Raw genomic sequence first — 20,479 nt, forward strand, 5'->3', positions numbered from 1 at the left:
AACGATGTAAAGATACACAATTGGAATAGTAAAGATACGCAAACGATGTAAAGATACACAAACGAGAAATGAAAAGATACACAATTGGAATAGTAAAGATACGCAAACGATGTAAAGATACTCAGTTTGAAAGAAACATACTCCCACACTTGCAAAACTCTCAAATACAATAGAAACTCGCATCAGAAGCCTTACAGAAAGATACTCAAACGAGAAATGAAAAGATACACAATTGGAATAGTAAAGATACGCAAACGATGTAAAGATACACAATTGGAATAGTAAAGATACGCAAACGATGTAAAGATACTCAGTTTGAAAGAAACACACTCCCACACTTGCAAAACTCTCAAATTCAATAGAAACTCGCATCTGAAAGCCTTACAGAAAGATACTCAAACGAGAAATGAAAAGATACACAATTGGAATAGTAAAGATACGCAAACGATGTAAAGATACACAATTGGAATAGTAAAGATACGCAAACGATGTAAAGATACTCAGTTTGAAAGAAACACACTCCCACACTTGCAAAACTCTCAAATACAATAGAAACTCGCATCAGAAGCCTTACAGAAAGATACTCAAATGAGAAATGAAAAGATACACAATTGGAATAGTAAAGATACGCAAACGATGTAAAGATACTCAGTTTGAAAGAAACACACTCCCACACTTGCAAAACTCTCAAATACAATAGAAACTCGCATCATAAGCGTTACATAAAGATACTCAAACGAGAAATGAAAAGATACACAATTGGAATAGTAAAGATACGCAAACGATGTAAAGATACACAATTGGAATAGTAAAGATAAGCAAACGATGTAAAGATACTCAGTTTGAAAGAAACACACTCCCACACTTGCAAAACTCTCAAATACAATAGAAACTCGCATCAGAAGCCTTACAGAAAGATACTCAAACGAGAAATGAAAAGATACACAATTGGAATAGTAAAGATACGCAAACGATGTAAAGATACTCAGTTTGAAAGAAACACACTCCCACACTTGCAAAACTCTCAAATACAATAGAAACTCGCATCAGAAGCCTTACAGAAAGATACTCAAACGAGAAATGAAAAGATACACAATTGGAATAGTAAAGATACGCAAACGATGTAAAGATACACAATTGGAATAGTAAAGATACGCAAACGATGTAAAGATACTCAGTTTGAAAGAAACACACTCCCACACTTGCAAAACTCTCAAATAAAATAGAAACTCGCATCAGAAGCCTTACAAAAAGATACTCAAACGAGAAATGAAAAGATACACAATTGGAATAGTAAAGATACGCAAACGATGTAAAGATACACAATTGGAATAGTAAAGATACGCAAACGATGTAAAGATACTCAGTTTGAAAGAAACACACTCCCACACTTGCAAAACTCTCAAATTCAATAGAAACTCGCATCTGAAAGCCTTACAGAAAGATACTCAAACGAGAAATGAAAAGATACACAATTGGAATAGTAAAGATACGCAAACGATGTAAAGATCCACAATTGGAATAGTAAAGATACGCAAACGATGTAAAGATACTCAGTTTGAAAGAAACACACTCCCACACTTGCAAAACTCTCAAATACAATAGAAACTCGCATCAGAAGCCTTACAGAAAGATACTCAAATGAGAAATGAAAAGATACACAATTGGAATAGTAAAGATACGCAAACGATGTAAAGATACTCAGTTTGAAAGAAACACACTCCCACACTTGCAAAACTCTCAAATACAATAGAAACTCGCATCATAAGCGTTACATAAAGATACTCAAACGATGTAAAGATACACAATTGGAATAGTAAAGATACGCAAACGATGTAAAGATACTCAGTTTGAAAGAAACATACTCCCACACTTGCAAAACTCTCAAATACAATAGAAACTCGCATCAGAAGCCTTACAGAAAGATACTCAAACGAGAAATGAAAAGATACACAATTGGAATAGTAAAGATACGCAAACGATGTAAAGATACACAATTGGAATAGTAAAGATACGCAAACGATGTAAAGATACTCAGTTTGAAAGAAACACACTCCCACACTTGCAAAACTCTCAAATACAATAGAAACTCGCATCAGAAGCCTTACAGAAAGATACTCAAACGAGAAATGAAAAGATACACAATTGGAATAGTAAAGATACGCAAACGATGTAAAGATACTCAGTTTGAAAGAAACACACTCCCACACTTGCAAAACTCTCAAATACAATAGAAACTCGCATCAGAAGCCTTACAGAAAGATACTCAAACGAGAAATGAAAAGATACACAATTGGAATAGTAAAGATACGCAAACGATGTAAAGATACACAATTGGAATAGTAAAGATACGCAAACGATGTAAAGATACTCAGTTTGAAAGAAACACACTCCCACACTTGCAAAACTCTCAAATAAAATAGAAACTCGCATCAGAAGCCTTACAAAAAGATACTCAAACGAGAAATGAAAAGATACACAATTGGAATAGTAAAGATACGCAAACGATGTAAAGATACACAATTGGAATAGTAAAGATACGCAAACGATGTAAAGATACTCAGTTTGAAAGAAACACACTCCCACACTTGCAAAACTCTCAAATTCAATAGAAACTCGCATCTGAAAGCCTTACAGAAAGATACTCAAACGAGAAATGAAAAGATACACAATTGGAATAGTAAAGATACGCAAACGATGTAAAGATCCACAATTGGAATAGTAAAGATACGCAAACGATGTAAAGATACTCAGTTTGAAAGAAACACACTCCCACACTTGCAAAACTCTCAAATACAATAGAAACTCGCATCAGAAGCCTTACAGAAAGATACTCAAATGAGAAATGAAAAGATACACAATTGGAATAGTAAAGATACGCAAACGATGTAAAGATACTCAGTTTGAAAGAAACACACTCCCACACTTGCAAAACTCTCAAATACAATAGAAACTCGCATCATAAGCGTTACATAAAGATACTCAAACGATGTAAAGATACACAATTGGAATAGTAAAGATACGCAAACGATGTAAAGATACTCAGTTTGAAAGAAACATACTCCCACACTTGCAAAACTCTCAAATACAATAGAAACTCGCATCAGAAGCCTTACAGAAAGATACTCAAACGAGAAATGAAAAGATACACAATTGGAATAGTAAAGATACGCAAACGATGTAAAGATACACAATTGGAATAGTAAAGATACGCAAACGATGTAAAGATACTCAGTTTGAAAGAAACACACTCCCACACTTGCAAAACTCTCAAATACAATAGAAACTCGCATCAGAAGCCTTACAGAAAGATACTCAAACGAGAAATGAAAAGATACACAATTCGAATAGTAAAGATACGCAAACGATGTAAAGATACACAATTGGAATAGTAAGGATACGCAAACGATGTAAAGATACTCAGTTTGAAAGAAACACACTCCCACACTTGCAAAACTCTCAAATTCAATAGAAACTCGCATCTGAAAGCCTTACAGAAAGATACTCAAACGAGAAATGAAAAGATACACAATTGGAATAGTAAAGATACGCAAACGATGTAAAGATACACAATTGGAATAGTAAAGATACGCAAACGATGTAAAGATACTCAGTTTGAAAGAAACACACTCCCACACTTGCAAAACTCTCAAATACAATAGAAACTCGCATCAGAAGCCTTACAGAAAGATACTCAAATGAGAAATGAAAAGATACACAATTGGAATAGTAAAGATACGCAAACGATGTAAAGATACTCAGTTTGAAAGAAACACACTCCCACACTTGCAAAACTCTCAAATACAATAGAAACTCGCATCATAAGCGTTACATAAAGATACTCAAACGAGAAATGAAAAGATACACAATTGGAATAGTAAAGATACGCAAACGATGTAAAGATACACAATTGGAATAGTAAAGATACGCAAACGATGTAAAGATACTCAGTTTGAAAGAAACACACTCCCACACTTGCAAAACTCTCAAATACAATAGAAACTCGCATCAGAAGCCTTACAGAAAGATACTCAAACGAGAAATGAAAAGATACACAATTCGAATAGTAAAGATACGCAAACGATGTAAAGATACACAATTGGAATAGTAAGGATACGCAAACGATGTAAAGATACTCAGTTTGAAAGAAACACACTCCCACACTTGCAAAACTCTCAAATTCAATAGAAACTCGCATCTGAAAGCCTTACAGAAAGATACTCAAACGAGAAATGAAAAGATACACAATTGGAATAGTAAAGATACGCAAACGATGTAAAGATACACAATTGGAATAGTAAAGATACGCAAACGATGTAAAGATACTCAGTTTGAAAGAAACACACTCCCACACTTGCAAAACTCTCAAATACAATAGAAACTCGCATCAGAAGCCTTACAGAAAGATACTCAAATGAGAAATGAAAAGATACACAATTGGAATAGTAAAGATACGCAAACGATGTAAAGATACTCAGTTTGAAAGAAACACACTCCCACACTTGCAAAACTCTCAAATACAATAGAAACTCGCATCATAAGCGTTACATAAAGATACTCAAACGAGAAATGAAAAGATACACAATTGGAATAGTAAAGATACGCAAACGATGTAAAGATACACAATTGGAATAGTAAAGATAAGCAAACGATGTAAAGATACTCAGTTTGAAAGAAACACACTCCCACACTTGCAAAACTCTCAAATACAATAGAAACTCGCATCAGAAGCCTTACAGAAAGATACTCAAATGAGAAATGAAAAGATACACAATTGGAATAGTAAAGATACGCAAACGATGTAAAGATACTCAGTTTGAAAGAAACACACTCCCACACTTGCAAAACTCTCAAATACAATAGAAACTCGCATCTGATAGGAGCACTTTGTGCTACGTTCTTAATATGTTTTTACCTCCATTTGTACTTTGCTTAACCCTTATTGTTGTAATATCGAGTCATTGAGTCACAATAGGAGTCTTGGATGGTTATGGATGTGTTTTTGTGCTTAAACGAGTTTAAAACGAAGAATTGGTCTAGAGTCCTAGTTTGAGTAGGAATCCTTATAGGACTAGGAAACCTAGTTGAATTAGGAGTCTTCATCTTTCTATGTTTTGGTCGCATTGGCGATATCTTGAGAGTCATGATTGCATTAGGAATCCTTGTTAGACTAGGAAACGTACCATTTTGGAAAGTCCTACTTGAACTCAAACTCTTATTACGAAACTTTCCTAAATGAACTTCCTTGTTCTAGTAACTTACTTATTCTAGTAAGTTTCCTTTTTGCAAATTAGAAACTTTCCTAATCTAGTTGAGCTCATCTATTACATGTGTCTTTTTAAGACAACAATTGTCTAGATTAAGACATGAATTTCGAATGAATTATCTTTTACTTATGTTTTTCTTTTCTTATTTTCAGATTTGAAGAGATAATTCAAGGAGGGAATTAAGGAGGCCGTGTACTACATGGAGAAGGAGTTTCAGCCGTGCCTTCCAATCAGCAAAGGAGAGAGCCCAGCCCATGCCATGCTAACCCTAGAGAAACAAGGAGATAAGAGCTTCTTCTACAAGGAAAGCAAGGGCAGCCATTGGATCCAATTAAAAAGAAGAAATCCCAGCCGTGCATACATGGATCAGCCCATCCTAAACCCTAGCAGCCTCCTCCCTTGGTTCCTCTATATATAGCTCGGCCTCCCTTCAGAAAATCCATCTCCATTCTCCCACAAACACAGCCGAATTGCTGCCCAAATACATCCAGAAAATTCAAGCCACAAAACCTTCATCCATCATCACCAAACCGTGCTCATCTTCCTCCTCTCCCAAATCGAATCCATTCTTGCCGAATCCTAGAAGGTTTCTAAAGTGTGATTCATCCATGGCTTGTAATTTTTCTTTTGGTTTTCTGCAATTTTCGATTTCATTGTATGAATTCTTGGATGTGATTTTCGGTTTTATATATGAAGAACATAAATTCAGACTTCTTTGGTTTTATGTTTTGATTGTATGAATTCATGAGATTTGTATGTTTGCTGTGTATAATGACATAGGGGCAGTAGGTTTCGAAATAATTTTAGGTTTTATTTCAATTAGTTCCTTGAACTTGTACATCTAAATCAATGCTTGAGGAAGCCAAGGCCATGGTTCTCCTAGGGTTGCGATTTAATTCACCAAAGTGTTCTTCGATTGAATATGCGCTTCGTGTTTCAATTATGGATACTTATATAGGGCTGTGATAGTTCTAGGAATTTGCATGTTTAATCAAGATGAGTGACGCCATGCTTGTGTAACATGTCTCCAACTCGACTTAATGTGCTTATGTGCTACTTTGTTGTTTAACTAGACGCTTCGTTATGTTGAACTCTCTTTAGCATATGTTTAGGATTGAACGCTTCGTTGATTCTAGATAAATAAGAAGTCTTAACGATTAGATGAACCGCTTCGGACTCTAATTAGAATTGGAATTGAAATGGACTTAGAAAGAATCGAAATAATTTGCTGCCTATATGTTGTTCTATGCGTGTCATACATGTTTTCTTGAGTGAAATTCGTGTTTTGTTTATGTGATGAATGGTTGATCAATTGTATATAAGTAATTTAGGATTTATTTTAAGTTGTAGTTTTAGAATCCAAATCAAATCCCCCAATAACATGATAAGTGTTGAGGCCCTTTTGATTCCCCGGACTGAACGATCCCTGCTTATTCTATACTAACGATGATGTTTTTCAGGGTATTTTATAGACGTTCTAACAGAACGCTCTATCAGCATCATAAGCGTTACATAAAGATACTCAAACGAGAAATGAAAAGATACACAATTGGAATAGTAAAGATACGCAAACGATGTAAAGATACACAATTGGAATAGTAAAGATACGCAAACGATGTAAAGATACACAATTGGAATAGTAAAGATACGCAAACGATGTAAAGATACTCAGTTTGAAAGAAACATACTCCCACACTTGCAAAACTCTCAAATACAATAGAAACTCGCATCAGAAGCCTTACAGAAAGATACTCAAACGAGAAATGAAAAGATACACAATTGGAATAGTAAAGATACGCAAACGATGTAAAGATACACAATTGGAATAGTAAAGATACGCAAACGATGTAAAGATACTCAGTTTGAAAGAAACACACTCCCACACTTGCAAAACTCTCAAATTCAATAGAAACTCGCATCTGAAAGCCTTACAGAAAGATACTCAAACGAGAAATGAAAAGATACACAATTGGAATAGTAAAGATACGCAAACGATGTAAAGATACACAATTGGAATAGTAAAGATACGCAAACGATGTAAAGATACTCAGTTTGAAAGAAACACACTCCCACACTTGCAAAACTCTCAAATACAATAGAAACTCGCATCAGAAGCCTTACAGAAAGATACTCAAATGAGAAATGAAAAGATACACAATTGGAATAGTAAAGATACGCAAACGATGTAAAGATACTCAGTTTGAAAGAAACACACTCCCACACTTGCAAAACTCTCAAATACAATAGAAACTCGCATCATAAGCGTTACATAAAGATACTCAAACGAGAAATGAAAAGATACACAATTGGAATAGTAAAGATACGCAAACGATGTAAAGATACACAATTGGAATAGTAAAGATACGCAAACGATGTAAAGATACTCAGTTTGAAAGAAACATACTCCCACACTTGCAAAACTCTCAAATACAATAGAAACTCGCATCAGAAGCCTTACAGAAAGATACTCAAACGAGAAATGAAAAGATACACAATTGGAATAGTAAAGATACGCAAACGATGTAAAGATACACAATTGGAATAGTAAAGATACGCAAACGATGTAAAGATACTCAGTTTGAAAGAAACACACTCCCACACTTGCAAAACTCTCAAATTCAATAGAAACTCGCATCTGAAAGCCTTACAGAAAGATACTCAAACGAGAAATGAAAAGATACACAATTGGAATAGTAAAGATACGCAAACGATGTAAAGATACACAATTGGAATAGTAAAGATACGCAAACGATGTAAAGATACTCAGTTTGAAAGAAACACACTCCCACACTTGCAAAACTCTCAAATACAATAGAAACTCGCATCAGAAGCCTTACAGAAAGATACTCAAATGAGAAATGAAAAGATACACAATTGGAATAGTAAAGATACGCAAACGATGTAAAGATACTCAGTTTGAAAGAAACACACTCCCACACTTGCAAAACTCTCAAATACAATAGAAACTCGCATCAGAAGCCTTACAGAAAGATACTCAAACGAGAAATGAAAAGATACACAATTGGAATAGTAAAGATACGCAAACGATGTAAAGATACACAATTGGAATAGTAAAGATACGCAAACGATGTAAAGATACTCAGTTTGAAAGAAACACACTCCCACACTTGCAAAACTCTCAAATTCAATAGAAACTCGCATCTGAAAGCCTTACAGAAAGATACTCAAACGAGAAATGAAAAGATACACAATTGGAATAGTAAAGATACGCAAACGATGTAAAGATACACAATTGGAATAGTAAAGATACGCAAACGATGTAAAGATACTCAGTTTGAAAGAAACACACTCCCACACTTGCAAAACTCTCAAATACAATAGAAACTCGCATCAGAAGCCTTACAGAAAGATACTCAAATGAGAAATGAAAAGATACACAATTAGAATAGTAAAGATACGCAAACGATGTAAAGATACTCAATTTGAAAGAAACACACTCCCACACTTGCAAAACTCTCAAATACAATAGAAACTCGCATCATAAGCGTTACATAAAGATACTCAAACGAGAAATGAAAAGATACACAATTGGAATAGTAAAGATACGCAACCGATGTAAAGATACACAATTGGAATAGTAAAGATACGCAAACGATGTAAAGATACTCAGTTTGAAAGAAACATACTCCCACACTTGCAAAACTCTCAAATACAATAGAAACTCGCATCAGAAGCCTTACAGAAAGATACTCAAACGAGAAATGAAAAGATACACAATTGGAATAGTAAAGATACGCAAACGATGTAAAGATACACAATTGGAATAGTAAAGATACGCAAACGATGTAAAGATACTCAGTTTGAAAGAAACACACTCCCACACTTGCAAAACTCTCAAATTCAATAGAAACTCGCATCTGAAAGCCTTACAGAAAGATACTCAAACGAGAAATGAAAAGATACACAATTGGAATAGTAAAGATACGCAAACGATGTAAAGATACACAATTGGAATAGTAAAGATACGCAAACGATGTAAAGATACTCAGTTTGAAAGAAACACACTCCCACACTTGCAAAACTCTCAAATACAATAGAAACTCGCATCAGAAGCCTTACAGAAAGATACTCAAATGAGAAATGAAAAGATACACAATTGGAATAGTAAAGATACGCAAACGATGTAAAGATACTCAGTTTGAAAGAAACACACTCCCACACTTGCAAAACTCTCAAATACAATAGAAACTCGCATCATAAGCGTTACATAAAGATACTCAAACGAGAAATGAAAAGATACACAATTGGAATAGTAAAGATACGCAAACGATGTAAAGATACACAATTGGAATAGTAAAGATACGCAAACGATGTAAAGATACTCAGTTTGAAAGAAACATACTCCCACACTTGCAAAACTCTCAAATACAATAGAAACTCGCATCAGAAGCCTTACAGAAAGATACTCAAACGAGAAATGAAAAGATACACAATTGGAATAGTAAAGATACGCAAACGATGTAAAGATACACAATTGGAATAGTAAAGATACGCAAACGATGTAAAGATACTCAGTTTGAAAGAAACACACTCCCACACTTGCAAAACTCTCAAATTCAATAGAAACTCGCATCTGAAAGCCTTACAGAAAGATACTCAAACGAGAAATGAAAAGATACACAATTGGAATAGTAAAGATACGCAAACGATGTAAAGATACACAATTGGAATAGTAAAGATACGCAAACGATGTAAAGATACTCAGTTTGAAAGAAACACACTCCCACACTTGCAAAACTCTCAAATACAATAGAAACTCGCATCAGAAGCCTTACAGAAAGATACTCAATCGAGAAATGAAAAGATACACAATTGGAATAGTAAAGATACGCAAACGATGTAAAGATACACAATTGGAATAGTAAAGATACGCAAACGATGTAAAGATACTCAGTTTGAAAGAAACACACTCCCACACTTGCAAAACTCTCAAATTCAATAGAAAATCGCATCAGAAGCCTTACAGAAAGCTACTCAAATGAGAAATGAAAAGATACACAATTGGAATAGTAAAGATACGCAAACGATGTAAAGATACACAATTGGAATAGTAAAGATACGCAAACGATGTAAAGATACTCAGTTTGAAAGAAACACACTCCCACACTTGCAAAACTCTCAAATACAATAGAAACTCGCATCATAAGCGTTACATAAAGATACTCAAACGAGAAATGAAAAGATACACAATTGGAATAGTAAAGATACGCAAACGATGTAAAGATACACAATTGGAATAGTAAAGATACGCAAACGATGTAAAGATACTCAGTTTGAAAGAAACATACTCCCACACTTGCAAAACTCTCAAATACAATAGAAACTCGCATCAGAAGCCTTACAGAAAGATACTCAAACGAGAAATGAAAAGATACACAATTGGAATAGTAAAGATACGCAAACGATGTAAAGATACACAATTGGAATAGTAAAGATACGCAAACGATGTAAAGATACTCAGTTTGAAAGAAACACACTCCCACACTTGCAAAACTCTCAAATTCAATAGAAACTCGCATCTGAAAGCCTTACAGAAAGATACTCAAACGAGAAATGAAAAGATACACAATTGGAATAGTAAAGATACGCAAACGATGTAAAGATACACAATTGGAATAGTAAAGATACGCAAACGATGTAAAGATACTCAGTTTGAAAGAAACACACTCCCACACTTGCAAAACTCTCAAATACAATAGAAACTCGCATCAGAAGCCTTACAGAAAGATACTCAAACGAGAAATGAAAAGATACACAATTGGAATAGTAAAGATACGCAAACGATGTAAAGATACACAATTGGAATAGTAAAGATACGCAAACGATGTAAAGATACTCAGTTTGAAAGAAACACACTCCCACACTTGCAAAACTCTCAAATTCAATAGAAACTCGCATCTGAAAGCCTTACAGAAAAATACTCAAACGAGAAATGAAAAGATACACAATTGGAATAGTAAAGATACGCAAACGATGTAAAGATACACAATTGGAATAGTAAAGATACGCAAACGATGTAAAGATACTCAGTTTGAAAGAAACACACTCCCACACTTGCAAAACTCTCAAATTCAATAGAAAATCGCATCAGAAGCCTTACAGAAAGCTACTCAAATGAGAAATGAAAAGATACACAATTGGAATAGTAAAGATACGCAAACTATGTAAAGATACACAATTGGAATAGTAAAGATACGCAAACGATGTAAAGATACTCAGTTTGAAAGAAACACACTCCCACACTTGCAAAACTCTCAAATTCAATAGAAACTCGCATCTGAAAGCCTTACAGAAAGATACTCAAACGAGAAATGAAAAGATACACAATTGGAATAGTAAAGATACGCAAACGATGTAAAGATACACAATGGGAATAGTAAAGATACGCAAACGATGTAAAGATACTCAGTTTGAAAGAAACACACTCCCACACTTGCAAAACTCTCAAATACAATAGAAACTCGCATCAGAAGCCTTACAGAAAGATACTCAAACGAGAAATGAAAAGATACACAATTGGAATAGTAAAGATACGCAAACGATGTAAAGATACACAATTGGAATAGTAAAGATACGCAAACGATGTAAAGATACTCAGTTTGAAAGAAACACACTCCCACACTTGCAAAACTCTCAAATTCAATAGAAACTCGCATCTGAAAGCCTTACAGAAAGATACTCAAACGAGAAATGAAAAGATACACAATTGGAATAGTAAAGATACGCAAACGATGTAAAGATACACAATTGGAATAGTAAAGATACGCAAACGATGTAAAGATACTCAGTTTGAAAGAAACACACTCCCACACTTGCAAAACTCTCAAATACAATAGAAACTCGCATCTGAAAGCCTTACAGAAAGATACTCAAACGAGAAATGAAAAGATACACAATTGGAATAGTAAAGATACGCAAACGATGTAAAGATACACAATGGGAATAGTAAAGATACGCAAACGATGTAAAGATACTCAGTTTGAAAGAAACACACTCCCACACTTGCAAAACTCTCAAATACAATAGAAACTCGCATCAGAAGCCTTACAGAAAGATACTCAAACGAGAAATGAAAAGATACACAATTGGAATAGTAAAGATACGCAAACGATGTAAAGATACACAATTAGAATAGTAAAGATACGCAAACGATGTAAAGATACTCAGTTTGAAAGAAACATACTCCCACACTTGCAAAACTCTCAAATACAATAGAAACTCGCATCAGAAGCCTTACAGAAAGATACTCAAACGAGAAATGAAAAGATACACAATTGGAATAGTAAAGATACGCAAACGATGTAAAGATACACAATTGGAATAGTAAAGATACGCAAACGATGTAAAGATACTCAGTTTGAAAGAAACACACTCCCACACTTGCAAAACTCTCAAATTCAATAGAAACTCGCATCTGAAAGCCTTACAGAAAGATACTCAAACGAGAAATGAAAAGATACACAATTGGAATAGTAAAGATACGCAAACGATGTAAAGATACACAATTGGAATAGTAAAGATACGCAAACGATGTAAAGATACTCAGTTTGAAAGAAACACACTCCCACACTTGCAAAACTCTCAAATACAATAGAAACTCGCATCAGAAGCCTTACAGAAAGATACTCAAACGAGAAATGAAAAGATACACAATTGGAATAGTAAAGATACGCAAACGATGTAAAGATACACAATTGGAATAGTAAAGATACGCAAACGATGTAAAGATACTCAGTTTGAAAGAAACACACTCCCACACTTGCAAAACTCTCAAATTCAATAGAAACTCGCATCAGAAGCCTTACAGAAAGATACTCAAACGAGAAATGAAAAGATACACAATTGGAATAGTAAAGATACGCAAACGATGTAAAGATACACAATTGGAATAGTAAAGATACGCAAACGATGTAAAGATACTCAGTTTGAAAGAAACACACTCCCACACTTGCAAAACTCTCAAATTCAATAGAAACTCGCAACTGAAAGCCTTACAGAAAGATACTCAAACGAGAAATGAAAAGATACACAATTGGAATAGTAAAGATACGCAAACGATGTAAAGATACTCAGTTTGAAAGAAACACACTCCCACACTTGCAAAACTCTCAAATACAATAGAAACTCGCATCAGAAGCCTTACAGAAAGATACTCAAACGAGAACTGAAAAGATACACAATTGGAATAGTAAAGATACGCAAACGATGTAAAGATACACAATTGAAATAGTAAAGATACTCAGTTTGAAAGAAACACACTCCCACACTTGCAAAACTCTCAAATACAATAGAAACTCGCATCAGAAGCCTTACAGAAAGATACTCAAACGAGAAATGAAAAGATACACAATTGGAATAGTAAAGATACGCAAACGATGTAAAGATACACAATTGGAATAGTAAAGATACGCAAACGATGTAAAGATACTAAGTTTGAAAGAAACACACTCCCACACTTGCAAAACTCTCAAATACAATAGAAACTCGCATCAGAAGCCTTACAGAAAGATACTCAAACGAGAAATGAAAAGATACACAATTGGAATAGTAAAGATACGCAAACGATGTAAAGATACACAATTGGAATAGTAAAGATACGCAAACGATGTAAAGATACTCAGTTTGAAAGAAACACACTCCCACACTTGCAAAACTCTCAAATACAATAGAAACTCGCATCAGAAGCCTTACAGAAAGATACTCAAACGAGAACTGAAAAGATACACAATTGGAATAGTAAAGATACGCAAACGATGTAAAGATACACAATTGAAATAGTAAAGATACTCAGTTTGAAAGAAACACACTCCCACACTTGCAAAACTCTCAAATACAATAGAAACTCGCATCAGAAGCCTTACAGAAAGATACTCAAACGAGAAATGAAAAGATACACAATTGGAATAGTAAAGATACGCAAACGATGTAAAGATACACAATTGGAATAGTAAAGATACGCAAACGATGTAAAGATACTCAGTTTGAAAGAAACACACTCCCACACTTGCAAAACTCTCAAATACAATAGAAACTCGCATCAGAAGCCTTACAGAAAGATACTCAAACGAGAAATGAAAAGATACACAATTGGAATAGTAAAGATACGCAAACGATGTAAAGATACACAATTGGAATAGTAAAGATACGCAAACGATGTACAGATACTCAGTTTGAAAGAAACACACTCCCACACTTGCAAAACTCTCAAATACAATAGAAACTCGCATCAGAAGCCTTACAGAAATATACTCAAACGAGAAATGAAAAGATACACAATTGGAATAGTAAAGATACGCAAACGATGTAAAGATACTCAGTTTGAAAGAAACACACTCCCACACTTGCAAAACTTTCAAATACAATAGAAACTCGCATCAGAAGCCTTACAGAAAGATACTCAAACGAGAAATGAAAAGATACACAATTGGAATAGTAAAGATACGCAAACGATGTAAAGATACACAATTGGAATAGTAAAGATACGCAAACGATGTAAAGATACTCAGTTTGAAAGAAACACACTCCCACACTTGCAAAACTCTCAAATACAATAGAAACTCGCATCAGAAGCCTTACAGAAAGATACTCAAACGAGAAATGAAAAGATACACAATTGGAATAGTAAAGATACGCAAACGATGTAAAGATACACAATTGGAATAGTAAAGATACGCAAACGATGTAAAGATACTCAGTTTGAAAGAAACACACTCCCACACTTGCAAAACTCTCAAATACAATAGAAACTCGCATCAGAAGCCTTACAGAAAGATACTCAAACGAGAAATGAAAAGATACACAATTGGAATAGTAAAGATACGCAAACGATGTAAAGATACACAATTGGAATAGTAAAGATACGCAAACGATGTAAAGATACTCAGTTTGAAAGAAACACACTCCCACACTTGCAAAACTCTCAAATACAATAGAAACTCGCATCAGAAGCCTTACAGAAAGATACTCAAACGAGAAATGAAAAGATACACAATTGGAATAGTAAAGATACGCAAACGATGTAAAGATACACAATTGGAATAGTAAAGATACGCAAACGATGTAAAGATACTCAGTTTGAAAGAAACACACTCCCACACTTGCAAAACTCTCAAATACAATAGAAACTCGCATCAGAAGCCTTACAGAAACATACTCAAACGAGAAATGAAAAGATACACAATTGGAATAGTAAAGATACGCAAACGATGTAAAGATACACAATTGGAATAGTAAAGATACGCAAACGATGTAAAGATACTCAGTTTGAAAGAAACACACTCCCACACTTGCAAAACTCTCAAATTCAATAGAAACTCGCAACTGAAAGCCTTACAGAAAGATACTCAAACGAGAAATGAAAAGATACACAATTGGAATAGTAAAGATACGCAAACGATGTAAAGACACACAATTGGAATAGTAAAGATACGCAAACGATGTAAAGATACTCAGTTTGAAAGAAACACACTCCCACACTTGCAAAACTCTCAAATACAATAGAAACTCGCATCAGAAGCCTTACAGAAAGATACTCAAACGAGAACTGAAAAGATACACAATTGGAATAGTAAAGATACGCAAACGATGTAAAGATACACAATTGAAATAGTAAAGATACTCAGTTTGAAAGAAACACACTCCCACACTTGCAAAACTCTCAAATACAATAGAAACTCGCATCAGAAGCCTTACAGAAAGATACTCAAACGAGAAATGAAAAGATACACAATTGGAATAGTAAAGATACGCAAACGATGTAAAGATACACAATTGGAATAGTAAAGATACGCAAACGATGTAAAGATACTAAGTTTGAAAGAAACACACTCCCACACTTGCAAAACTCTCAAATACAATAGAAACTCGCATCAGAAGCCTTACAGAAAGATACTCAAACGAGAAATGAAAAGATACACAATTGGAATAGTAAAGATACGCAAACGATGTAAAGATACACAATTGGAATAGTAAAGATACGCAAACGATGTAAAGATACTCAGTTTGAAAGAAACACACTCCCACACTTGCAAAACTCTCAAATTCAATAGAAACTCGCAACTGAAAGCCTTACAGAAAGATACTCAAACGAGAAATGAAAAGATACACAATTGGAATAGTAAAGATACGCAAACGATGTAAAGACACACAATTGGAATAGTAAAGATACGCAAACGATGTAAAGATACTCAGTTTGAAAGAAACACACTCCCACACTTGCAAAACTCTCAAATACAATAGAAACTCGCATCAGAAGCCTTACAGAAAGATACTCAAACGAGAACTGAAAAGATACACAATTGGAATAGTAAAGATACGCAAACGATGTAAAGATACACAATTGAAATAGTAAAGATACTCAGTTTGAAAGAAACACACTCCCACACTTGCAAAACTCTCAAATACAATAGAAACTCGCATCAGAAGCCTTACAGAAAGATACTCAAACGAGAAATGAAAAGATACACAATTGGAATAGTAAAGATACGCAAACGATGTAAAGATACACAATTGGAATAGTAAAGATACGCAAACGATGTAAAGATACTAAGTTTGAAAGAAACACACTCCCACACTTGCAAAACTCTCAAATACAATAGAAACTCGCATCAGAAGCCTTACAGAAAGATACTCAAACGAGAAATGAAAAGATACACAATTGGAATAGTAAAGATACGCAAACGATGTAAAGATACTCAGTTTGAAAGAAACACACTCCCACACTTGCAAAACTCTCAAATACAATAGAAACTCGCATCAGAAGCCTTACAGAAAGATACTCAAACGAGAAATGAAAAGATACACAATTGGAATAGTAAAGATACGCAAACGATGTAAAGATACACAATTGGAATAGTAAAGATACGCAAACGATGTAAAGATACTCAGTTTGAAAGAAACACACTCCCACACTTGCAAAACTCTCAAATACAATAGAAACTCGCATCAGAAGCCTTACAGAAAGATACTCAAACGAGAAATGAAAAGATACACAATTGGAATAGTAAAGATACGCAAACGATGTAAAGATACACAATTGGAATAGTAAAGATACGCAAACGATGTACAGATACTCAGTTTGAAAGAAACACACTCCCACACTTGCAAAACTCTCAAATACAATAGAAACTCGCATCAGAAGCCTTACAGAAATATACTCAAACGAGAAATGAAAAGATACACAATTGGAATAGTAAAGATACGCAAACGATGTAAAGATACTCAGTTTGAAAGAAACACACTCCCACACTTGCAAAACTTTCAAATACAATAGAAACTCGCATCAGAAGCCTTACAGAAAGATACTCAAACGAGAAATGAAAAGATACACAATTGGAATAGTAAAGATACGCAAACGATGTAAAGATACACAATTGGAATAGTAAAGATACGCAAACGATGTAAAGATACTCAGTTTGAAAGAAACACACTCCCACACTTGCAAAACTCTCAAATACAATAGAAACTCGCATCAGAAGCCTTACAGAAAGATACTCAAACGAGAAATGAAAAGATACACAATTGGAATAGTAAAGATACGCAAACGATGTAAAGATACACAATTGGAATAGTAAAGATACGCAAACGATGTAAAGATACTCAGTTTGAAAGAAACACACTCCCACACTTGCAAAACTCTCAAATACAATAGAAACTCGCATCAGAAGCCTTACAGAAAGATACTCAAACGAGAAATGAAAAGATACACAATTGGAATAGTAAAGATACGCAAACGATGTAAAGATACACAATTGGAATAGTAAAGATACGCAAACGATGTAAAGATACTCAGTTTGAAAGAAACACACTCCCACACTTGCAAAACTCTCAAATACAATAGAAACTCGCATCAGAAGCCTTACAGAAAGATACTCAAACGAGAAATGAAAAGATACACAATTGGAATAGTAAAGATACGCAAACGATGTAAAGATACACAATTGGAATAGTAAAGATACGCAAACGATGTAAAGATACTCAGTTTGAAAGAAACACACTCCCACACTTGCAAAACTCTCAAATACAATAGAAACTCGCATCAGAAGCCTTACAGAAACATACTCAAACGAGAAATGAAAAGATACACAATTGGAATAGTAAAGATACGCAAACGATGTAAAGATACACAATTGGAATAGTAAAGATACGCAAACGATGTAAAGATACTCAGTTTGAAAGAAACACACTCCCACACTTGCAAAACTCTCAAATTCAATAGAAACTCGCAACTGAAAGCCTTACAGAAAGATACTCAAACGAGAAATGAAAAGATACACAATTGGAATAGTAAAGATACGCAAACGATGTAAAGATACACAATTGGAATAGTAAAGATACGCAAACGATGTAAAGATACTCAGTTTGAAAGAAACACACTCCCACACTTGCAAAACTCTCAAATACAATAGAAACTCGCATCAGAAGCCTTACAGAAAGATACTCAAACGAGAACTGAAAAGATACACAATTGGAATAGTAAAGATACGCAAACGATGTAAAGATACACAATTGAAATAGTAAAGATACTCAGTTTGAAAGAAACACACTCCCACACTTGCAAAACTCTCAAATACAATAGAAACTCGCATCAGAAGCCTTACAGAAAGATACTCAAACGAGAAATGAAAAGATACACAATTGGAATAGTAAAGATACGCAAACGATGTAAAGATACACAATTGGAATAGTAAAGATACGCAAACGATGTAAAGATACTCAGTTTGAAAGAAACACACTCCCACACTTGCAAAACTCTCAAATACAATAGAAACTCGCATCAGAAGCCTTACAGAAAGATATTCAAACGAGAACTGAAAAGATACACAATTGGAATAGTAAAGATACGCAAACGATGTAAAGATACACAATTGAAATAGTAAAGATACTCAGTTTGAAAGAAACACACTCCCACACTTGCAAAACTCTCAAATACAATAGAAACTCGCATCAGAAGCCTTACAGAAAGATACTCAAACGAGAAATGAAAAGATACACAATTGGAATAGTAAAGATACGCAAACGATGTAAAGATACACAATTGGAATAGTAAAGATACGCAAACGATGTAAAGATACTCAGTTTGAAAGAAACACACTCCCACACTTGCAAAACTCTCAAATACAATAGAAACTCGCATCAGAAGCCTTACAGAAAGATACTCAAACGAGAAATGAAAAGATACACAATTGGAATAGTAAAGATACGCAAACGATGTAAAGATACACAATTGGAATAGTAAAGATACGCAAACGATGTGAAGATACTCAGTTTGAAAGAAACACACTCCCACACTTGCAAAACTCTCAAATACAATAGAAACTCGCATCAGAAGGCTTACAGAAAGATACTCAAACGAGAAATGAAAAGATACACAATTGGAATAGTAAAGATACGCAAACGATGTAAAGATACTCAGTTTGAAAGAAACACACTCCCACACTTGCAAAACTTTCAAATACAATAGAAACTCGCATCAGAAGCCTTACAGAAAGATACTCAAACGAGAAATGAAAAGATACACAATTGGAATAGTAAAGATACGCAAACGATGTAAAGATACACAATTGGAATAGTAAAGATACGCAAACGATGTAAAGATACTCAGTTTGAAAGAAACACACTCCCACACTTGCAAAACTCTCAAATACAATAGAAACTCGCATCAGAAGCCTTACAGAAAGATACTCAAACGAGAAATGAAAAGATACACAATTGGAATAGTAAAGATACGCAAACGATGTAAAGATACACAATTGGAATAGTAAAGATACGCAAACGATGTAAAGATACTCAGTTTGAAAGAAACACACTCCCACACTTGCAAAACTCTCAAATACAATAGAAACTCGCATCAGAAGCCTTACAGAAAGATACTTAAACGAGAAATGAAAAGATACACAATTGGAATAGAAAAGATACGCAAACGATGTAAAGATACTCAGTTTGAAAGAAACACACTCCCACACTTGCAAAACTCTCAAATACAATAGAAACTCGCATCAGAAGCCTTACAGAAAGATACTCAAACGAGAAATGAAAAGATACACAATTGGAATAGTAAAGATACGCAAACGATGTAAAGATACACAATTGGAATAGTAAAGATACGCAAACGATGTAAAGATACTCAGTTTGAAAGAAACACACTCCCACACTTGCAAAACTCTCAAATACAATAGAAACTCGCATCAGAA

Source organism: Argentina anserina, unplaced genomic scaffold, assembly GCF_933775445.1.
Source record: "Argentina anserina unplaced genomic scaffold, drPotAnse1.1, whole genome shotgun sequence".
Lineage (NCBI taxonomy): Eukaryota > Viridiplantae > Streptophyta > Magnoliopsida > Rosales > Rosaceae > Argentina > Argentina anserina.